This window comes from Pleurodeles waltl, chromosome 5 (genome assembly GCF_031143425.1).
Source record: "Pleurodeles waltl isolate 20211129_DDA chromosome 5, aPleWal1.hap1.20221129, whole genome shotgun sequence".
Lineage (NCBI taxonomy): Eukaryota > Metazoa > Chordata > Amphibia > Caudata > Salamandridae > Pleurodeles > Pleurodeles waltl.
Window position 1 is genome coordinate 591234908 of NC_090444.1, and position 20394 is coordinate 591255301.

Below are 20394 nucleotides of genomic sequence, written 5' to 3' on the forward strand. Positions count from 1 at the left end.
CCATTACTTGGGCCCTGCAAATTGGATGGGTGACCTTCAAGTTGCAAACAAGAGATTTATCCTTCACATAATAGGCACCATCTTAAATGGCATAGTGTTGCTATAAAAATGGGAGTGCAGGCAAAAATAGCGATGTTAGTTAATTTGGCGCTGTGCATGCTGAATGTGCTGCATGCTGGGGATGAGAGTTGGGTTGATGTAATTAATACCCTGCTTGCGCTCCTTGAAGGTGTACTTTTGTATCTTGTTTCCTTTGAGGTTAAGAAGAAGAGGAAATCCTGCATATCCACTCAAGCTGGTTGGTATGATAGGCTCTGCAGACAAGCTAGGGTTGATTTGATTAAAGCTATTAAATGAAGTGACGGAGATAGTATGCCCAAGCTCAGGGCATCTTGCAAGGTGGCCCAGGCACATGCTAGGAGCGTTTTGGAGGGCAGGGGGTGGCAGGCCCTCACAGTTGCGTGTGAGACATGTGCCCATGTCAGATTCTGGAATTTAGTGAGCACAGGGGGTGTGAAGCAAGATGTCTCTCCTGGGGTGTGGGTGGAACATTTCAAATCTCTTTTTTCCTGCAGCCCATACGGTTGGCTCTTGTGAGCTTAATTTAACATTGCTCCAATAGGTCACAGGCATATGTTTACCTTAATAGAAATCACAAAATCTATTGATTCTATTGTGGCCAGTAAGGCACCAGGTCCGGATGGTACCCCTGGAGATTTATTCAAGCATGACAAAGTGGTCTGGGCTAATTATATACTAGTACTTGCCAACTGTATTGCAAAAGGGGCACCCATCCCTCCTTCCTGGAAGACTGCGGAGGTGGTACTGATTTATAAGAAGGGGCAAGGGATTCCCCTACTAACTACAGGCCCATAAGCTTGATAGATGATGCACAAACAGTTTTTAGCAGGGCGCTGTTGGGGAAGATTTTGGACTGGAGAGAGGACAGGAATATATTAACTCCTTATCAAACTGGCTTCAGGCCTAAGACAAACACAACTTACCAAGTCTTTAGATTTTTGCTATTGTATTGGAAGACTTAGTGGTAGGTAAAGGTAGTCTGTATGTTGCTTTCATTGACCTAAAATCAGATTTCAAAACTGTTCTGAGAGATAAATTGTGGTCTGTTTTATTGGATATGGGTATGCCCAGTGATATCCTGGCAGTTCTTATTCGTTTGCATGAGAACAACCAGGCAGTCATCAGATGAGGCACAGGGCCAAGTTACTGAACCCATCACCATAGATGCAGGGATGTGTCCTTGCCCTTACTTTCTTTTCTCTGTTTCTGAATGAAGTTGTAAACCTATTGCCCATCTCCCTGGCAGATAAGCCCTCAATTGGGATTTATACGATTGCAACCCTTCTATATGCGGAAGACACTTTATTGGTCTCTAAGACCCCAACAGGATTACAACGGCTCTTTGTTAGATTTGAAGAATTTAGTGGAACTCCGGCTTGGTCAATAATACTAGCAAGACTAAATTTATGGCTATTGACCCGAAGAAGACATTTAGGGGCAGGAAGACCCTGGAGGACGAAACCCTGGAGAGAGTGGATAACTTTAATTATTTAGGTATTAAGTTGGCAGATAATATGACTTGGCAACACCATGTTACTAAAATGGGTAATAAGCTAAGACACGTAGTAGAGGTAATACTGCATGAACATATAGCTGTCTCTTTTAAGCTTGTGGCAGTGCCCACACAAGTCTATGGGGTGAAAGCAGTTGCTTCAGCACTGTACAACACTGAGCTCTGGGGAGTTTCTGTTGTAAGTGGATTGACACAGATGGAAAACAAGTTTATTAGATCTCTTGTTTAGGTACTCCCTAGTACTCCACTGCTACCCTTAAAACTGGATTTAGGTTTGAAGTCCATTAAGGGCAAGACGAGGCTGCGCTAGCTGCTGTACTGGAGAAGGAGGATGGTCACACAAGAACTTGATCAGAACACAACTACCTTTAGGCAGCTATGTAGGTGTAAGGGGGCACATAAGATACCATGGCTTATGAATTTTAAGAAGAGGTTATTGGCCTTGGGGTGTGTGGTGACTTTGGATGTGGAACTTCAGGAGGAGATCCCTTTCAAGGATGAACTAAAGAGACGCCATTGGGCCTGGGTTTTTCAGCAGGGTCTAGCGTTTGGGCGGAGAGGCACTTTATCTCGTGTATTTCTGAATTTTAAAGTGACTACTTTTTAAGAACCGTATTTAGATTTTATTTTGATCCCTGGGGATAGGAAGTTGTACATCCAGTTTTGAATAGGGTCTCTCTCTCTGATGTTCCTTACAAGTCGCAGAGCATCAGATTCTGCTGTATCACCCCTAAGACGCAGGTGCAAGCAAAATAAGGAAACAGTGGGTCATGTGTTTTTTTTGCATGCTGGTTGTACGAAAAGCCCCGTAGGAAGGGCTTTGAGAACACAAAGCAACACATATACATTGAGAATCTTGAGGTCTGAGTCCAGTCCTTTGCGTGCACAGTTGCAAAGTTTTTGGGGAGCGTGTGGTATATCAGAGCAGAGGCAATCAAGAAATGGGAAGGGAATAAATGACTGTGGTGCTGCTGCATGTTTTTTTACTTTTCTGTGGGCAGCTAGTCAGGGCCTGGCTATATTGCTAATGGACGTTTTCAGTTTATTTGTGTCGAAGTTATGCTGCTTCAGAATTCTGCATTTTATTATGTATTAGGCTGGATGTTTTATTTTGAGTAACGTATCCTGCAGGGTTTATTTATTCATTTGTTTTTATGTACTATTTGTGTTGTTTTTTTAAAATTATTTTAACCTCTGTTTTTATTTCTGCTATGTATTGTGCTTTAATGTCGTGTCTGGCCAAAATAAAGCCTCTTGACTGACTGACATTCAAGGGGCTTGCCATTCTTGATGAGATGAGTGTTGAAGTCATCCAGCTTCATCTTGTCCTGACGTCTTTGGAACTAATGTAGTTTGCTAGTGTTGCTGACGAGGAAGACTGTGGTCATTGTTAAATTCAGTTTGATAGTTGTGACGTTGGTCTTTCATTGTAAAATGCTTCTTCTGATGTGGTATCTAGGTTTAGCTGAATTTTATGTGTGTCACATTAAGCAGAGTGTGGTGGTTAATCATATTGAATACTGCAGCAAAGCTGACTAGGATGAAAAGTCATGGGAGACTGTGGTCCGCTGTACTAGGTTGTTGCATTTATGTGTTGGTGAGAAGTTGGATGACAAAGGATTTCATGTCAATTTTTCTAAGCAATGGTAAGAGTGGGTTTAGCCAAAGGTTTGCAAAATCTTTAGGATATTTCGGATACAAAAATAGTTGGCCACTGTGAAATGATCTGCTGCTCCTTAGCACTAGATCCACACTGTAATTAAAATTAAGTAAGCTTTGGCAAAATAAGTACATTTGACTTTTGTGTAGTGTATAAAGACAAACCCAACATTCACGCACATATCGATGCAGCGCTCTGAGGCTACTGCAGAGTGGTATGGATTTCTTTACGAAAATCCTAAATAAAATGCAAAAATAAAGATGACCCATACTTGGAAATAGGCAAACAGCACTATACCTGTAGAGGTTCATGCACACAGAGCCGAGCACACATACAGCTACCTACACCCACAGACCTAACCTAAATCACAGCTACCCATATGCATTGACCAATCAACCTGGTATGTTATCTTGGTTGCTGTGCTATGCTTCATGCTGCCCTGAAGCCATCTAAAACTGCTACATGTGTGAGCAGGGTGAAAAAAGAGGAAACATGAAGAGGAAAGGAGAAATATTCATTATGATTCTAAGATCGCCCAGAAGACAGATTTGTAGTTATTTTTCCAACTTAGCTAAATGGCAGGAATAGGAAAATAGACATTAGGAATTCTGAATTAAGATGGGCTCATAAATTGAGGAATAGGGGCTCACATTGAAATTAGATGTAAAAATTACTTTTTACCGGTAAACAAATAAACTAAGGGATCACCTTGCATTATGGACATCGCGTTCTGCAGTGAAATTCTCTTCCTCTGGTTTAAATCAGGTGCACATCCCCTGCATCAACAAATTGGCAGTCAAATCAGACATATGCATGTATGATTGACAAATTAATATCTTATGCTTTCATTGTTTGCCTTTTTAATTTGCTTTCCCCTGTATCAGGATACTGTTGGATTCTTTTCATTTTCTCTCCCGTTTATTGTTCCAAAGTCTAGTTTGGATAAAAGTAGATCATTTATGCACCTCATGATACATTTACTAGACTGTGGCCCAGATTTTATAAAGATTTTGCATCACCCTTTTGCCACGCAAGGGGATGCAGGGTGGTGCAAAACCTAGAAAGAGATTTACCAAGCCACACAAGGCCACCTTGTGTTGCCCTGCATGACTTGGTAAATACAGAATCAAGCAAGGCAGGCGTGGTAGGAGAGTTACATTAGTAGAGAGTGGGTTTTTTCATTCATTCCCCTATGTATTTTGAAGCATTCTCAGATTTACCAACACTTGTAGACTTGTAGACTTGGGAATGCATCATAAATGTATGCTTTCCCACCAGAGGTGCAATGAGGAGTGTTAGACGTTTCATCATTGGCTTGGTCTCCCTTAACTTTTTGCCTCTGTTTCCAGGGTTGTCGATGTGTGCTGGATTCTGTTTTTGCTGTTTTTGTTACTCTGGGCACTTTCCCACTGCTAACCAGTGATAAACTGCAAGTGCTCCTACGCATAATGTCTATGTAATTGGTTTATCCATGATTGGCATATTTGATTTACTATTAAATCCCTAGTAAAGTGCACTAGAGGTGCCCAGGGCCTGTAAACCAAATACTACTAGTGGGCCTGCAGCACTGGTTGTGCCACCCACCTAAGTAGCTCTATAATCATGTCTCAGACCTGTCACTGCAGTGTCTGTGTGTGCAGTGTTAAACTGTAAATTCGACTTGGCAAGTCAACCCACTTGCTAGGCCTAAACCTTCTCTTTCCTTACATGTAAGACACCCCCTAAGGTAGGCCCTGGGTAGCCCCAAGGGCAGGGTGCATAGGAGATACCTTTAAATATGATTAAAGTGTAGATTCCTTTTAGGGGCGGATAGACATGTGGAGTTTGGGGTTTCTGAGATCACAATTTAAAAATACATCTTTTAGTAAAGTTGGTGCCACGGATCGAGCGCGCCCGGGAGAGGCTCTGGGTCACCCCTCGGAGCCGCAGCCCGGGAGCGTGGAGCGGGCGGCCGGGCGAGCGGTGCGGTCCCGGCGCGGGAGGCCAGGGTTGCACCCCCAGAGCGGAGGAGGCCGCCCCCGCTCCCCTCCCGCTGCCACCCTGCAGAAGCGGCATCAGCACCACCCCCTACCCCTATCCCTCCCGGCCTTCTCTCTCCCAGCCTTCCCCGACATGACCGCCAAACTCAAGGAGATAGTCAGCCGCAACAAGCGGCGGTACCAGGAGGACGGATTCGACCTGGACCTGACCTATATTTATCCAAACATTATTGCCATGGGATTTCCAGCAGACCGTCTTGAAGGTGTTTACAGAAACAACATTGATGATGTTGTAAGGTTTTTGGATCAAAAACATAAAAACTACTACAAGATCTACAATTTGTGCGCTGAAAGACATTATGATACCACCAAATTTAATTGTAGAGTTGCACAGTATCCTTTTGAAGACCACAACCCACCACAGCTAGAGCTTATCAAACCTTTTTGCGAAGACCTTGACCAGTGGTTAAGTGAAAATGACAATCATGTTGCGGCAATTCACTGTAAAGCTGGAAAGGGAAGAACAGGTGTTATGATATGTGCATATTTGCTACATCGAAAGAAATTTTTACAACCACAGGATGCACTAGATTTCTATGGAGAAGTGCGGACCAGAGATAAAAAGGGGGTGACCATCCCTAGTCAAAGGCGTTACGTTTTTTACTATAGCTATCTATTACAGAAAAATCTGGATTACAGACCAGTGGCACTACTTTTTCACAAGATTGTGTTTGAAACAATTCCAATGTTCAGTGGCGGAACAAGTAATCCCCAGTTTGTAGTCTACCAGCTAAAAGTAAAGATTTACACTTCACCTGTTGGGCCAACAAGACGCGAAGACCGCTACATGCACTTTGAGTTTCCTCAGCCTTTGCCAGTATGCGGTGATATCAAAGTGGAGTTCTTCCACAAGCAAAGAACGATAATGAAAAAGGAAAAAATGTTTCACTTTTGGATAAACACTTTCTTTGTACCAGGACCCGATGAAAGCTCAGGAAGAGTAGAAAATGGAACTGTACATAAAGATCAGGAATTTGATAGCATATGCAGCGCAGATCATTCAGATAACGACAAGGACTATCTTATCCATACGTTATCAAAATATGATCTGGACAAGGCAAATAAAGACAAGGCCAACAGACTGTTCTCTCCAAACTTCAAGGTAAAGTTGTATTTCACCAAAACAGTAGAAGAACCGTCAAATTCGGAGGCCAGCAGTTCAACTTCAGTAACGCCTGATGTTAGTGACAATGAACCAGATCATTATAGGTACTCAGACACCACTGACTGATCCAGAAAATGAACCTTTTGATGAAGATCGGCATACGCAGATAACAAAAGTCTGAGTACTGTTTTTTTTTATCTGGGGGAAAAAAAAACACAAAGGAACGATAAACTTGAATAAACTGAAAAAAAACAAGAACCTTTTTTAAATGGAAGTGCGACATCGTGTCAGATTACCAGTTATAGGAACAATTTTTTTTCCTGACCAATCTTGTTTTGCCCATACACCCAGTGGGTTTTGGCACTGTTGTCCAGTTTAACAAAAAGGTTGCCTAGCTGTTATGTGCATACCTTAAACCTTTTGGTTTCAAGAGGACATTTAAATCTCAATTAGGAAATAACAAAAATGGCACTTTCCCATTTTATTCCAGTTTTATAAAAGTGGAGACCGATAAGATGTGTAGACGTAGGAAATGTTCCTTTTGTTCTGTCACCAACTGAAGTTGCCTTGGCGCTTGTACAGGTTCATGTCCTGCCCCTTCACACTTACGTGGCAACGGATACGTCTGCAGTTGGCTGAGAAGTTTGCAAAGGTGTTTCTTAAGTTCTACTGCATGTATTTCAGACAGTGAATGGAAAGAACTCCTCACAGGAAGAGTTACTCTGGATAAAGTACCGTCTCCAGCTACTTTCGTGCACCTTTCTTTAGCATGCACAGTTGTTAATCCTGGACATTTGAAGAATCGGCCACTGTCGCTGCTTGTTGTTTGTGCATTTTATTTTTTTAAGCATAATGGTGCTAGAAAAGGCAGCTAGAAGGAGCGATTCTGTAAAGGGGTACAGGAAAGAACTTTCCACATCATTGTAAGACCTGCGAACGAAGGGATTAAAAATCAATTACAGGGGTCATGAATAATAGACAATGACTTAACCATACAAATGTGGAGGCTGTCGGTCCAAAAATGAGTGAAACAATTGTTATGAAGAAGAAACAATATTTACAGTGACAAATGAACTGATAATTTTCTCAGTTGTATTGACTGCTTAATCTCCTGTGTAGTCCAGGCCAGTGCTGAAATTCGGATGCTGTTGTTGCATATACATAATTCAATACTTTACAATTATTTTATCCTTTCCATTCGTTTGCCTGCTCTGAATGCTTCATGTGCTGCCTGCAAGCTTTCTTCCTCATTTAATATAAAGACAATTTATACGGTGCACAGGAAATTTTCAATTCGAGATTCTAACAGTAAGTTTTGGGATTCTTAAGATTAGTGATGCATTTATTCAATCAAAAGGCTGTCAGCAGTTCCACCCTTTTGACCTTACACATTCTATTACAATGAGTTTTGCAGTTTTGCACACTTTTTTTTTAATGTCGTTAACTGTTAGGGAATTTTACTTGAAGAATGTTTAGTACCTGCAATGTAATTTTTTTACATTATACATGGTATAAATAAAGCCAGTGTTGTAATAAATTCTCAACACTGCACATATATAAAGATTTGTATACGTTGAAATAGATTTTGCCCCAATTATTCTTTATCTTATGTTTGCTATTAAAAGAATAGTAAAGTTGATTTTAAGATTGTGTGTATGAAAATGCCACTTTTAGAAAGTGGGCATTTTCTTGCTTAAACCATTTCTGTGACTCTGCCTGTTTGTGGATTCCCTGTCTGGGTCAGTTTTACAGTTGGGCTGGCTGCACCTCTCACTTGACAGTGACACAAAGGGAGCTGGGTGTAGTCTGCATTTCATGATGAGCCATCTGTGCTAGGAGGGATGGGAGAAGTGCTCACTCACACCTGAAAGGGCTGTGCCTGCCCTCAAACAATGCAGTCTCCAACCCCCTGGTGTGTGTCTGGGGCCTGGCCTGGGCAAGGCAGGATTTCACAAACAAGAGAGACTTTTCTTTTAAGTAAGCCTACTTCAAAGGGCAAAATGGGAATAAGAAGGGCACCCAAAACCACAGACTTTAGTACACTTCTGGAAACCAAGAGGAACCCCTGCCTGGAGAAGAGCTGAAGAGCTGAGGAAGAAGGGCTGCCCCGCCTGTGACTGTGCTTTGTGGAGCTATCCTGCAGTTGCTGCTTCTGCCTGTGCTAGAGGATAAGACTGGTACATTTTCACGCTAACAGCGTTAGCGTTGTGTTTAAAACTACATGAAGACTCTTTTACTTTTTAATTGATAACTTGACTTGTGTATTGAGGATTTTTGTTGTTTTGGTCTTGTTTTGTTTAGATAAATATTTTCTATTTTTCTAAAACTTTGTTGTGTCAAGTTTTAGTGTTTTCATTAAGTTACTGTGTGTGTTGATGCCAATACTTTACACCTAGAACTCTGAAGTTAAGCCTGCTGCTCGTGCCAAGCTTCCAAGGGGGTGAGCAGGGGTTAGCTGAGGGTGATTCTCTTTTACCCTGACTAGAGTGAGGGTCCTTGCTTGAACAGGGGTTAAACTGATTGCCAACCAAACACCCCCATTTCTAACATTGGTGATCAGCGGTTGGGATTGGACTTGTATTTGTACTTGACATACAGTGATTAAGTGTACACTATTGTTTTCAGTGCAGACCACTACGTGACCACATACCACTTGTCTTGAGATTTTTGCTTTTTCTCTTTTGTTTGGATTTTTCCCTACTTCCATTTTTGTGGTAATCTTTGATTGACTTCTGTACTTCATTGGCAACTTGTTTTTTGCCTTTTGGAACTTTGCACTTTTGTTGACTTTTCATCATGTCCTAATCTAGAGATACATCAGTTGGATCTGCTTTTGACCTAGGGAATCTAGAGAGCTATACAGTGGCTCAGTTGAAGCAGTTCTGTAAAGATCTTGCCTGTCCCCTTAAGGGCTTCACCAGGAAGGAGGAGCTGCAAAAGGCGCTGAGGGCCTGGGTGACAGCCAAGAACACTGAAGGGCACACAGAGGATGAGGAGGATGATGAGGAGGAAGAGCATTCCAACCACAATGGTATTGTGGGTGGGCATGTTATATCAGGGGAGGGTCTCCAGGGAAGGTTTCAGTGTCTCATCTAAGGGTCTGACTCCTGAAGAATTGCAGGACAGACAGGCAGAGAGGGAGCACCAGAGGGAGTTGGAGAAAATGAGGATGGACATCGAGGAGAAAAAGTTATTGTTGGCTAATGAGCTCAGCTTAAGGGAGCTGGATCAGAGGAGCAAGTCTAGTAGGGATGGTGGCAGCCACATCACAGTGCAGCCTGAGAGGATGGTGCACATTTCTGAAGATCTTGTGAAGGATTACAAGAGGGAGGATGACATATACTTGTTGTTCAAAAGGGTATGAGTCTGCTCTCCATATGAATCTGGGCCCTGAAGCTCATTGGGGGGCGGGTCTGTGGAAGCACTTTGAGGTAAAGGGGAGGGATACTCTGACATCCTTAGGGAATTCCCAGCGACTCACCTACTCTATCATGAAGGATGGCCTACTCACAAGATATGGTCTCACCCCTGAACAGTACAAGGAAAAGTTCAGGTCCTATTAGAGGAAGGAATCCCAGACATGGTTAGAATGTCTTGATTCATTCTGCAGGTCACTGGATGGTTGGGTGATGGGCAGTAAGGTAACAACGTATGAGGGGTTTACAATCTGATTGCTTGGGAGCACTTGTACAGTTTATGTTTTCCAGAGCTCCGCCAGCACCTGATTGACAGCAAGCTGACTGATCCTAGGAAGTGGACTGCTGCGAGAGCACCAGGGTCCAAAAGAGGTTTGGGGGAGACCACGGCAAGGGTGGGCAGGGTCCCTCTCAGAAGAAAGGGGAGGTAAGGGTAAACAGGGGGAGTTCTCTAAAGGACCCCAATCTGATTCCCAGGGTAAGGATTCCAGCCCTCTGGTGAGAAGAAGCCATGGGTCTCCAAAGGGAAGCCAGTGGCAGGGGGACCCCCACGTTAATGTTATGCATGCGACCAAGTGGGTCATGTGAGGGGGGACCCCAAATGCCGCAAGAGTACACCGGCGCCCACTGGTGCGCAGTCCCAGGATTTGGCTAGTGTAGCGTTTGGGGATGAGTTGGTTTCACGTGAGTGGGAGCCAGCTGAGATGACCCTTGTCTCACTAGGGGACAGTGAGATGGTCCAGAGAACCCTCGTGCCTGAGAACACTAAAAAGTACAGGCAGTGGGTGACCATCAATGAACAGAGGATGGAGGCTCTGAGAGACACATTAGCCACTGTGACTACAGTGAGGTGTCACCTGGTGTTTGAAGAGCAGACTGATCCCCAGGTACTTCACAAAGTAGTTGCAGTGGACAACTCAGAGTGCCTATGCAGAGTAGCGCAGGTTCCCTTTGAATTGGGGGGGTCTCAGGTTCCTTGAAAGTAGCTGTGAGTCCAACCATGCCTGTAGATTGTTTGCTTGGCAATCACCTGGAGGATTCCCCTTGGAAGGAGGTGGAACACAGGTCACACTTGGAGATGTCGAGTCTGCCTGGGTGGGTAGGCGTATCTAGCAGGTCAATGGCAGCCCGTCAGGGGGTCAAGAGCCCCTGGAGCCTGAAACAGTGGCCCAGGGGACCGCCAAAAAGAGGAAGGGCAGGGGGCACAGGAAACCGGCCGCAGAAGTTTCCACGGTCCGGGAGGAGGCAAAGCCTGAGGGTGATGCCCCAGAGCCTACAGGGGAACAGGTGGCTGAACTGGGGGAGGTCCCTGGGCTGTCACATTGGCAGCAGGAAGGGGGGGGCCACCAGAGAGGCATTCTGTGAGGCACAGAAAACATGCCCTACACTCGAGGGGCTGCGGCAGCAGGCTGCATCCCAGGTGGCTGGTGAGGAGCCCGGTACTCACCTGATCTATTGGGAAGACGCCTCCGGTATAGTGAGCCTAAGGTTCCTGAGCCTGGGTCAGCTCGTATGCTGGTGGTACACCAGTGCTTCAGGGCCTTCCTACTGGGGTTGGCTCATGATGTGCCTTTGGCAGGACATCTGGGTCAAGACAAGATCTATAAGCGGCTTGTCTCCCACTTCTATAGGCCCCAGATGCACAAGCACTCTGCTGCACACTGTAAGTCTTGCCCAACTTGTCAGGCAAGTGGCAAGAGTGGGGAGAAATGTAAGGTGCCCCTCCAACCTCTTCCTGTAGTTACTACCCCCCTTGAAAGGGTTGGTATTGACATTGTGGGGCCAGTACACCCATTAAACAAAAGGATTGCAGGGTGACTAACAGGGTCAGGGCCAGCATTAAGGATGAGGTATCCAAAATGTTAACCCTAGGGATTATTGAGCATTCCAGTAGTTCTTGGGCCAGCCCAGTGGTATTGATCCCAAAGGCTGCTGTCCCTGGTGCCACTCCAGAACTTAGGTTCTGTGTGGACTACCAGGACTCAAAGCGGTCAGCAAGACTGACGCACACCCCATCCCCCGAGCTGATGAGCTCATAGACCGTGAGCTGCCAAATACCTCACTATGTTTGACTTAACGTCTGGGTACTGGCAGATTGCCTTAACTGAAGGGGAAAGGAGAGATCAGCATTTTTTACCCCATGTGGACACTTTCAATTTAAACTGATGCCATTTGGGATGAAGAATGCCCCTGCCACCTTTCAGAGGTTGGTTAACCGGGTATTGGCTGGGCTGGATGAGTTCGGTGCTGTCTACCTGGATGACATTGCTGTGTTAAGTTCCACATGGGAAGGGCATCTGAAAACCTCTGGAAAGTGTTAGAGGCCCTGCAGAAGGCAGGCCTCACTATTAAGGCAAGCAAGTGCCAAATAGGGCAGGGTTCAGTGGTGTACTTGGGACACCAGGTGGGGAGTTGCCAGGTGGCACCCCTACAGCCAAACATTGACACCATTCTGACTTGGGAGCCTCCCAAAACCCAGACTGAGGTGAGAGCCTTTTTAAATAACACTGGCTACTACAGGAGGTTTGTCAAGGGGTATGTTAGCCCCTTGACTGAGTTGACTTCTAAGAAGCAACCCAAAAAGGTGATCTGGACAGAGGCTTGCCAGACCGCTTTGATGCCCTGAAGGCTGCCATGTGCACCTCACCTGTGCTGAAGGCACCTGACAACTCCAATGAGTTTGTTGTGCAAACAGACGACTCAGAGCGTGGTATTAGAGCAGTACTCTCACAGCTTAAAGAAGAGGGCCTAGACCAACCCGTGGCCTTCATTAGCAGGAGGTTACTTCCCAGGGAACGTAGGTGGAGTGCCATGAAACATGAAGCATTTGCTGTGGTCTGGGCGCTGAAGAAGCTAAGACCCTACTTGTTTAGGACACACTTCCGGGTTCAGACCAACCACAGGCCACTCAGATGGATAATGCAGATGAGGGGTGAGAATCCAAAACTGTTGAGGTGGTCCATTTCCCTAGAGGGGATGGATTTTACAGTGGAACACCGCCCTGGTACAGAACATGCCAATGCTGATGGTCTGTCCAGATTCTTCCACCTTAGTGATGAAAACTCCCAAGAGGTTGGGTAGTTGCTCCCCACTTTCAGCTGGGGGGAACACGTGTTAGACATTTCATCCTTGGCGTGGTCACCCTTAACTTTTTGCCTCTGTTTCCGAGGTTGTTGATGTGTGATGGACTCTGTTTTTGCTGTTTTTGTTACTCTGGGCACTTTACCACTGCTAACCAGTGATAAAGTGCAAGTGCTCCCATACAAAATGTGTATGTAATTGGTTTATCCATGATTGGCATATTTGATTTACTAGTAAGTCCCTAGTGAAGTGTACTAGAGGTGCCCAGAGCCTGTAAACCAAATACTACTAGTGGGCCTGCATCACTGGTTGTGACACCCACCTAGGTAGCTCTGTAATCATGTCGCGGACCTGCCACTGCAGTGTCTGTGTGTGCCATTTTGAACTGTAAATTCAACTTGGCAAGTGTACCCACTTGCCAGGCCTAAACCTTCCCTTTCCGTAAGACACCCCTAAGGTAGGCCCTAGGTAGCCCCAAGGGCAGGGTGCATTGTATTGTTAAGGTAGGACATATAGTAATGTGTTTTATATGTTCTGACAGTGAAATACTGCTAAATTCATTTTTCACTGTTGCAAGGCCTGTCCCTCTCATAGGTTAACATGGGGGCTACCTTTAAATAGGATCAAAGTATAGATTCCCTTTGGGAGCAGATTGACATGTGGAGTTTGGGGTCTCTGAGCTCACAATTTAAAAATACATCTTTTAGTAAAGTTGATTTTAAGATTGTGTGTTTGAAAATGCCACTTTTAGAAAGTGGGCATTTTCTTGCTTAACCCATTTCTGTGACTCTGCCTGTTTGTGCATTCCCTGTCTGGGTCAGTTTGACAGCTGGGCTGGTTGCACCTCACACTAGACAGTGACACAAAGGGAGCTGGGGTGTAGTCTGCATTTCCTGATGAGCCATCTGTGCTAGGAGGGATGGGAGGAGTGGTCACTTACACCTGAAAGGGCTGTGCCTGCCTTCACACAATGCAGTCTCCAACCCCCTGGTGTGTGTCTGGGGCCTGACCTGGGCAAGGCAGGATTTCACAAACAAGAGAGACGTTTCTTTGAAGTAAGCCTACTTCAACGGGCAAAATGGGTATAAGAAGGGCACCCAAAACCACAGACTTTAGAACACTTCTGGAAACCAAGAGGAACCTCTGCCTGGAGAAGAGCTGAAGAGCTGAGGAAGAATGGCTGCCCTGCCTGTGACTGTGCTTTGTGGAGCTATCCTGCAATTGCTGCTTCTGTCTGTGCTAGAGGACAAAGACTGGACCTTGTGTGCCTTCCTTCTTGTGAAGAACTCTCCAAGGGCTTGAATTAGACCTTACCTCCTGTTGTTTGAAAACTCAGGGAAAGCAAAGACTTCTCTCTGCCAGCACCTGGAGCCTCTGTTCAGACTCCTACTCTGCCAAGTGGTGCCCATCCAGTTCCTGGAACCTGAAAGGAGAAGCTGGCAGAACAAGAGTGAGAAATCCACGCACCAACCGCCGTGCAGGGAAATATCAACGTTACTCCAATCTGCGGCTGAAATATCGATGCAGCACCGGCTCCGTGGCTGAAAATCGACGCTCGCCTGTAACGTGACCGAAAGATCAACGCACGTGGCTGGAGAAACGACGTGCAACATTGCTGACAGAGGCTGGTGAGATCGCAACCTGCGCTGAGTGGTTTTCGGATCATCATGCAGCAGGATTTCCCATGCAAACATCGCTGGACATACAAAAACGACACAAGGCCTGCCCGGACCCGAGAGTGCAGTTCGAATCGATGCATCGCTCTCCTGCGGAGAGAAGAAACGACGCACGTCAACTCGACTGAAGGAGAATCGATGCAAGGTCTCGCTCATGAGTGATCTCAATGCATCGCAAGCCCTTTTTGACGCACACTCGCCCATGCGGGGTTATTTTTGATGCACCCAGTACATTTTCATGCTAACAGCATTAGCGTTGTGTTTAAATCTACATGAACTCTCTTTTTGCTTTTTAATTGATAAGTTGACTTGTGTATTGTGGATTTTTGTCATTTCGGTCTTGTTTTGTTTAGATAAATATTTACTATTTTTCTAAACCTGTGTTGTGTCATGTTGTAGTGTTTTCATTAAGTTACTGTGTGTGTTGGTGCAAATACTTTACACCAGAACTCTGAAGTTAAGCCTGCTGCTCGTGCCAAGCTACCAAGGGGGTGAGCGGAGTTTAGCTGATGGTGATTCTCTTTTACCTTGACTAGAGTGACGGTCCTTGTTTGGACAGGGATAACCTGACTGCCAATCAAAGACCCCATTTCCAACAAGGAGAAATATATTTATTTCTCCTTGTTGTTTCCTCTTTCTAAGTAGAGGAAAATGCCTCTAAGGATTTTTTTTGTGGAGGAAAGTGTCCCTTCCTGCACAAAATAACCCTACCTGTAAAGGCAGGTACCCTTGCTCCATGGCGCAAGGATGCCTGCATTGACTCTAAGCTGTGGAATGTGCTCCAGGTCAGACAGGGGACCGAAATGTTGCCATATCTTGGTACATATGGCACATTTATACCCTTCCACGCAGCACAGCACAGCAGTATATCTTGCTTTGTTCCATTGTGTGAAACAAATATTAAATCTGTCTGGCCCTGTAACTTTAGTGGGATGGCAGTTATGCAGTATTGCATCAGCTAGGTGAATATGGGTACAACACTAGAAATGGCCCTGGACACATTGAACATGAAATTAGATTGAAATCCTCAACACCTCAGGCCAGATTTATCAAGGTTTGGGGTCACTCTTATGCCATGCAAGGCGACAGTGGGCAAAGCAAAACCTAGAATGAGATTTACCATGCCACACAAAGGCCAACCCCCTGCACCACAAACCCTTTGGCTGCCAGTTGACACAGGAGGGAACTGTCTGCAGTTGAGGTAATGTGTGTGTTCCTATGTTACTGCTGTTCAAACTTGTATTTATGGTTCATTAATGAAAAGCCTTCATTATTAGGGTGAGCGCTGTAAATATACGTTTTAAGGTCACACTGCACTACTGAAAGTGGTTCCGGTAAAAATAAAAAGTCTACACACGTTTGAAAAGTTTAACAATATGAAGTATAATGCACCAGAATGCTCTCTGATTAGATGCAAATGTTTGCCGAAGCTTGTAAGCAAGAGTGATGATGCTTTGCTTTCAAAATAAAATTTCAGAAAAAAATGCAAGTAGGAAAAAAACTTCTCGCTACTATGAAATTTTAGGTGCTATTACTTTGAAGCGTCATATAGTGAAATGTAGGTGCATGCTAGTATTTCCCAAAAATATTGCTAATGGAAAATCAGTGTCACCATTTTCAACAAGATTATGGGAAGTATGAGTATAAACAAGTACTGGCAAAGCCAACAAATTCGAAAACTTTTTGTGAGTCTTTTGGATTCGTCAATAACTGTATTATTTTGACATGGCTTCTGTAACACTTTATTGTTGTGGGAGCTGCCAGGCCCTCACCATTGTAAGAAACACTGGCAAAAAGACAAAAAATGTTTTGGTCTAAAAAATCATACATTGCCACCCGTGAAGCAATAAGGGCCCCACAGTCCCCCTCAAGGGGCACCCTCAGCACACCACCTGTCATGAGTGAGTCTGGAGGGGGGCCTCTGTGTTCTTTGCAGGGGGGACCCCTCCAGTTTCATTACACCAATGATTGCCACAGTAGTTCCTGGCATTGCTTTGTGTACCAATATGCTCCTTGTGGAAGAGCAGAATGTGATCACTCACAGTAAAGCCAGCCGATAGATAGAGAGAGAAATAGAAGTTTAATAAAAAACAAAATGTCTTTGTTAACACCGTACCTAATTAGGGACCCAATTCTTAAAGAAAGTCACAAAAGTGCCCCCATGGTATATGCTTTTGTATTAGTGGCTTTCATGAATTCACAAGAACTTGCAGAAGCAGACCAAGAAATCATACTCTGAGAAATTATAGGTGAACTGTATTTTAGCACAAGCAAATATGCATGTGTAGATTTGCTCGTGTGAAAATCTATTGAGCATTTACAAGTTCACTTTCTCTGCAACCACTTTTTTCCTAACCGTGGAAGAACTTCTACTTCTTGTCAAGAGTAAATTTCCAACCTTTCTCATTATGAGAAAAGAATAGAGAAGAGAAAATGAAAATCCTTAAAACATGCAAGTTAGTAGGTTTGCAGATTCAAAGGCATTGCAGCCGTTGAACTATTGTTTACTGTTCCTCCAGCCCCAGTATGTAGATCGCAGGAAGGTGGCAAAATAAGGAAATCTAAATAGTAGGGATTGAAAATGCAAGCATTCAAGCCCTAATTTAGTAGTAGCCCTGGAATAATCAGAGAACATATTATTAGAGCTCTTACATAATGAGATTGCTGCCATAATTTCTCGCTGCACTACATGGCACCAAAGGGGCAAGTTGATTTGTTTTATAGGACAAGTAGATTTAAAAAGGACCCTGACCTATGGAAAAGTAGATATTTTATTAAATTCCACACCCCTGCTCTATGGATTGTTTTTTTCATACAGGAAGGTATCCCTTCCTCCACAAAAATAATCCTGCCTGTAACACAGGCATCTTGTACCATAGCGCAAGAGAGCCTGCGTTGGTGCTGGGGTGCACAGTGTGCACCAGCACAAGGAGAGGACAGGAATGCACCACATCTTGATAGATATGATGCATGCCTACTCGCTTCCTGCTACACAACACAGTGCAGCAAGTTGCCATGCTGGATTGCGTTGCATAAGATAGGGCCTGATTTAGAGTTTGGCTGAGGAGTTACTCTCTCACAAACAGGTGGGTTATCCTGCCCGCGCCGTATCACAAGTTACATAGGCTATAATCAAATTTGTCACAAATGGGGTCTTTGGTTGGCAGTCAGGTTACCCCCTGCCCAAGCAAGGACCCTCACTCTAGTCAGGGTAAAAGAGACTCACCCTCAGCTAACCACTGCTCACCCCCTTGGTAGCTTGGCACGAGCAGGAGGCTTAACTTCAGAGTGCTAGGTGTAAAGTATTGGTATCAACACACAGAGTAACTTAATGAAAACACTAAAACTTGACACAACACAGGTTTAGAAAAATAGTAAATATTTATCTAAACAAAACAAGACCAAAACAACAAAAAATCCACAATACACAAGTCAAGTTATCAATTAAAAAGCAAAAAGAGTCTTCATGTAGTTTTAAAGACAACGCTAATGCTGTTAGCGTGAAAATGTACCTGGGTGCATCAAAAATAACCCCGCATGGGCGAGTGTGCATCAAAAAGGGCTTGCGATGCGTCGATTTTACTCACAAGCGAGACCTTGCATCGTTTCTCCTTTTGTCATGTCGGGATGCGTTGTTTCTTCTCCCTGCATGAGAGCGATGCGACGATCGGGTCAGCACTCTCGGTCCAGGCAGGCCTTGCGTTGTTTTTACACACCCAGCGGTGTTTGCTTCGGAAATCCAGACGCGCGATGATCCGAAAACTATGCAGCGCAGGTTGCGATCTCACCAGCCTTCATCAGCGATGCTGCGTGTTGTTTCCCCAGTTCCGTGTGTCGATCTTCCGGTCGCGTTGCAAGTGAGCGTCGATTTTCAGCCGCGAAGCCGGCAGCGTGTCGATTTTCCAGCCGCAGATCGGAGTAGTGTCGATCTTCTCCCCGCACGGCATTCTGTGCATGGATTTCTCCCTCTTAGGCTGCCAGCTTCTCCTTTCAGGGGCCCAGGAACTGGATGGGCACCACTTGGCAGAGTAGGAGCCCCTCCAGAGACTCCAGGTGCTGGCAGAGAGAAGTCTTTGCTGTCCCTGAGACCTCAAATAGCAGGAGGCAAGCTCTAAATCAAGCCCTTGGAGATCTTCACAAGATGAAAGGCACACAAAATCCAGTCTTTGCCCTCTTACTCTGGCAGAAGCAGCAACTGCAGGATAGCTCCACAAAGCACAGTCACAGGCAGTGCAGCTCTTCTTCCTCAGTTCTTCTCCGGGCAGAGGTTCCGCTTGGTTTCCAGAAGTGTTCTAGTCTGTGGTTTTGGGTGCCCTTTTTATACCCATTTTGCCATTTGAAGTAGGCTTACTTCAGAGGAAAGTCTCTCTTGATTGTGAAATCCTGCCTTGTCTAATTCAGGCCCCAGGCACACACCAGGGGGTTGGAGACTGCATTTTGTGAGGGCAGGCACAGCCCTTTCAGGTGTGAGTGACCACTCCTCCCCTCCCTCCTAGCACAGATGGCTCATCAGGTGTGTCTGCAGACTACACCCCAGCTCCCTTTGTGTCGCTGTCTAGTGAGAGGTGCAACCAGCCCACTGTCAAACTGAACCAGACAGGTAATCCACAAACAGGCAGAGTCACAGAAATGGTTTAAGCAAGAAAACGCTCTCTTTCTAAAAGTAACATTTTCAAACACACAATCTTAAAATCAACTTTACTAAAAGATGTATTTTTAAATTGTGAGCTCAGAGACCCCAAACTCCATGTGTCTATCCGCTCCCAAAGGGAATCTACACTTTAATCATATTCAAAGGTAGCCCACATATTTACCTGTGAGACGGTTAGGCCTTGCAACAGTGAAAACCGAATTTACCAATATTTACTGTCAGGAAATATAAAACACATTACTATATGTCCTACCTTAACCACTGCACCCTGCCCTTGGGGCTACCTAGGGCCTACCTCAAGGGTGCTTTACATGTAAGAAAAGGGAAGGTTTAGGCCTGGCAAGTGGGTACACTTGCCAAGTTGAATTTACAGTTTAAAACCGCACACACAGACACTGCAGTGGCAGGTCTGGGACATGATTACGGGGCTACTGATGTGGGTGGCACAACTAGTGCTGCAGGCCCACTAGTAGCATTTGATTTACAGGCACCTCTAGTGCACTGTACTAGGGACTTACTAGTAAATCAAATATGCCAATAATGGATAAACCAATCAACAATACAATTTACACAGAGAGCATATGCACCTTAGCACTGGTCAGCAGTGGTAAAGTGATCAGAGTTCAAAAGCCAACAGCAACAGGTAAAACAAAATAGGAGGCAGGAGGCAAAAATATTGGGGATGGCCCTGCAAAAGGGCAAAAGTCCAATAGAATTGTAATATGGCGAACGCGATATCCATCACATTTGTGATGGAGTGACCCCTACTACCAAACTCTAAATCAAGCCTGTCACATTAAATCTGGACCTTAGTATGTATGCTTTTAAATACCTACGTATCACTTTCATCCCTATAATATTGTTCCATCCTTTTCAAAGTTCAATAAATAATGAAAACAAAAAAAGACCACATTTGCCACTTCACTTTGAAATTAAATGTAAAAATATTTAGTCTTTAAATGACGTAGCTGTGGGGGACAGTTTCATTTGAACTGGATTTCCTTTTTAATCATTTTACTGTGTTTTGCTGCCTGCATCTGTTTACGTGTCTTTCTGACTCGCTTCTGTGAGGAGGAGTGGTGCACAAAATACACTACGATATGCGAGCGGGCACTGATTTAAATCACCCAGCTATCACTACATGTGCCTCCTTGAGGGTATTATCAATACAA

General features: G+C 44.7%; 1 protein-coding gene and 1 pseudogene across 10 annotated transcripts in view; both read left to right on the forward strand.

The window, feature by feature from the left end:
* CHRM3 (cholinergic receptor muscarinic 3) overlaps nucleotides 1–20394 on the forward strand; it is a 3010830-nt gene that overhangs the window by 2611022 nt on the left and 379414 nt on the right. The gene's annotated exons all lie outside the window — the stretch shown is intronic.
* Nucleotides 5132–6984, forward strand: LOC138295841 (phosphatidylinositol 3,4,5-trisphosphate 3-phosphatase and dual-specificity protein phosphatase PTEN pseudogene; annotated as a pseudogene).